Source organism: Bos taurus, chromosome 2 (genome assembly GCF_002263795.3).
Source record: "Bos taurus isolate L1 Dominette 01449 registration number 42190680 breed Hereford chromosome 2, ARS-UCD2.0, whole genome shotgun sequence".
Lineage (NCBI taxonomy): Eukaryota > Metazoa > Chordata > Mammalia > Artiodactyla > Bovidae > Bos > Bos taurus.
This window is the reverse complement of record NC_037329.1, coordinates 31,022,964-31,027,122: the sequence shown is the minus strand read 5'-3', so window position 1 is coordinate 31,027,122 and position 4,159 is coordinate 31,022,964.

Here is a 4,159-nt window from a genome sequence, read left to right as displayed (position 1 = left end):
GGGAGTTGGTGATGGACAGGGAGGCCTGGTGTGCTGTGATTCATGGGGTTGCAAAGAGTCGGACACGACTGAGCGACTGAACTGAACTGAAGATGGAGAACCTCACTTTTGACATATTAATAGGGCGTGAAAATGATGAGTGCCATTTGAATATACTAAGTCTGGAGTTTAGGAGACAGGTTCAAGCTAAAACAGTAACTAATTTGAGAGTTGTGAAAGATTGCTTTCTGGATCCTGTCAATATTCAAGCTAGGGAAATGGAGGAGGAGATCAGTAAAGACAATGAGAAGCAGCAGCCATGTGTAGACGAAGTACATTATAGAATGGTGCCAAGAAAAAACAAACGTAGAAAGTATTTCAAAAAGAAAGAAATAAGCAAATGTTTCAAATGATTTTTAATATTATGATCACAAATTTACCATGGGGTTGAATGTGAAGAAATTGGATATAATGCAAACAAACCTTTAGTTAATTCATAGTTTTTTGGTTCGGTTGATCCTAGCTAGACTCAGCTGATTTTAGGATGGATTTGCTCATTCACTTGCATCACAGCTGCCAGGTCAGCTTAGGACTAGCTGTTCTTAGAAATTCATAGCCAGGAAATGGTCTCTGCTCCATGTGGTCTCATGTCCTCCACTAGGCAGGCCCAGACTAGTTCATGGGATGGTCAGAGAGAGCTCCCAGAGAGAAAGCAGAAGTATGTAAGAAATTTTGAGGACTAATCTGGAACAATGTCATTTTCATTACATTTTATTGCCAAATCATGAGTTCAGCCCAGATAAAAGATGAAAAAATAGTTTCCCATCTCTTAATGCTACTCACATTGCAAAAGACAGGAATATGAAGAGGAAAAAAGGATTGTGGCAACACTTACATTGTGACTTCTACAGAGCATGCTAAAAATGAAGAATGCAAATATATTTTATGAGGTATCATTTATTCATACTGGACTCCTACTTTTGTGATTAGTCAAAATAGAAGTTATATGCTTGAAAGGAATACATGAAAAAAGGTTTCAAGTAATTACCTTTTTGCTGAAATAAAGTGACTTTATGTTACATAATTTCATGGTTTTCAAACTGGGATGTTATGATCCCAGGAGCGTATGGTGGCATACCTGGAGGTCTGTAAAATCCCAAGATAAGTTAAATACACCTTCATAAAGGGTAAATTTTACATTCAAAATAGTGGGAAAATAATTGATGTTTTAAGAGAAGTATTTAAATGTTATATAAATTATTATAAAGATCAAGTGAAACTTCAGTGATATTTCATGTTTGTGACATATCGGGTTCTAATCTTATGAGTTCAATATTTTTGGCCATTAGGAGTGCTTTGCTGAAAAATTACCATAGTTTATGTGCTCTGAGAGGCACCTGCACTTGGCTGGAGCAGCCGTGGATAGATACCCCACGTCCAAGGTCAAGAGCGGCAGCTGCGCTATGCTGGCCTGGCTGTGAGGAGATACCCCACGTCCAAGGTCAGAGAAACCCCAATAAGACGGTAGGCACTGGAGCGGCTGTGAGGAGATACCCCATGTCCAAGGGTGAAGGAGAAGTCCCAGCAAGATGGTAGGATGGGTGAATTTGCGTTTAGACCAGAACTTACATAGGACTGGGAAATAGATTCTTGGAGGGCACAACAGAACCTTGTGCACCCTGGAAAAAGAAACAGTGACCCCCACAGGAGTCTTGCCTGTGGGTGTCTGGGAGTCTCTGGTGGGTGTCTGGGTATAGTTTTTGCACTCAGTTGTGGATGTGACTGGTGGTGGAAGCAAGGCCTGATGCTGTAAAGAGCAATATTGCATAATAACCTGGAATGTCAGGTCCATGAATCAAGGCAAATTGGAAGTGATCAAACAGAAGATGGCAAGAGTGAATGTCAACATTTTAGGCGTGGGTCGGTGGTGGCCTGCTGCAGGGTTGGGGGCACTGACTGTAGTAGTACATGCCTGGGATCTTTTGAGGGAGGTCAGCATTATCTTCATTACCTCCACCATAGTTTGGCCCCAGATAAATAGCAGGGAGAGAACACAGCTCCACCCATCAACAGAAAATTGTATTAAAGATTTATTGAGCATGGCACCACCCATCAGAACAAGACCAAGTATCCCCCTCAGTCAGTCAATCTCATCAGGAAACTTTCATAAGCCTCTTATCCTTCTCCATCAATAGGGCAGACACTGAAAACCACAGTCACAAAAAGTAACCAATCTAATCACATGGACCACAGCCTTGTCTAACTCAATGAAACTATAAGCCATGTTGTATAGGGCCATCCAAGACAGACAGGTCATGGTGGAGAGTTCTGACACAATGTGTTCCACTGGAGAAGGGAATGGCAAACCACTTCAGTATTCTTGCCTTGAGAACCCCATGAACAGTATGAAAAGGCAAAATATAGGACACTGAAAGATGAACTCCCGAGGTTGGTAGGTGCCCAATATGCTACTGGAGATCTGTGGAGAAATAACTCCAGAAAGAATGAAGAGACAGAGCCAAAGCAAAAACTACATCCAGTTGTGGATGTGACTGGTGATGGAAGCAAGGCCCGATGCTGTAAAGAGCAATATTGCATAAGAACCTGGAATATTAGGTCCATGAATAAAGGCAAATTGGAAGTGATCAAACAGGAGATGGCAAGAGTGAACGTCGACGTTTTAGGAATCAGCAAACTAAAATGGACTAAAATGGAATGGGTGAATTTAACTCAGATGACCATTACATCTGCTACTGTGGGCAAGAATCCCTTAGAAGAAATGGAGTAGCCATCATAGTCAACTAAAGAGTCCGAAATGAAGTATTTGGATGCAGTCTCAAAAAGGACAGAATGATCTCTGTTCATTTCCAAGGCAAACCATTTAATATCACAGTAATCCAAGTCTATGCCCCAACCAGTAATGCTGAAGAAGTTGAAGTCGAATGGTTCTATGAAGACCTACAAGACCTTTGAGAATTAATACCCAAAAAAGATGTCCTTTTCATTATAGGGCACTGGAATGCAAAAGTAGGAAGTCAAGAAACACCTGGAGTAACAGGCAATTTTGGCCTTCGAGTACAGAATGAAGCAGGGCAAAGGCTAATAGAGTTTTGCCAGAGGTCCCACTGGTCATAGCAAACGCCCTCTTCCAACAATGCAAGAGAAGACTCCACACATGGACATCACCAGATGGCCAACAACGAAATCAATTGATTATATTCTTTGCAGCCAAAGATGGAGAAGCTCTATACAGTCAGCAAAAACAAGACTGGGAGCTGACTGTGGCTCAGATCATGAACTCCTTATTGCCAAATTCAGACTTAAATTGAAGAAAGTGGGGAAAACCACTAGACCTTTCAGGTAAGACCTAAATCAAATCCCTAACGATTATACAATGGAAGTGAGAAATAGATTTAAGGACTAGATACGATAGACAGAGTGCCTGATGAACTATGGATGGAAATTTGTGACACTGTACAGGAGACAGGGATCAAGACCATCCCCAAGAGAAAGAAATGCAAAAAAGCAAAATAGCTGTCTGAGGATGCCTTAAAATAGCTGTGAAAAGAAGAGAAGCCAAAAGCAAAGGAGAAAAGGAAAGATATATGCATCTGAATGCAGAGTTCCAAAGAATAGCAAGGAGAGATAAAAAAAAAAGCCTTCCTCAGTGATTAATGCAAAGAAATAGAGGAAAACAATAGATTGGGAAAGACTAGCGATCTCTTCAAGAAAATAAGAGATACCAAGGGAACATTTCATGCAAAGATGGACTCAATAAAGGACAGAAATGGTATGGACCTAACAGAAGCAGAAAATATAAGAAGAAGTGGCAAAAATGCACAGAAGAACTGTACAAAAAAAGATCTTTACAACCAAGATAATCACGATGGTGTGATCACTCACCTAGAGCCAGATATCCTGGAATGCAAAGTCAAGTGGGCCTTAGGAAGCATCACTATGAACAAAGCTAGTGGAGGTGATGGAATTCCAGCTGAGCTATTTCAAATCCTAAAAAATGATGCTATGAAAGTGCTGCACTCAATATGTCAGCAAATTTGGAAAGCTCCACAGTGGCCACAGGACTGGAAAAGGTCAGTTTTCATGCCAATTCCCTAAGAAAGGCAATGCCAAAGAATGCTCAAACTACCGCACAATTGCACTCATCTCACGTGCTAGCAAA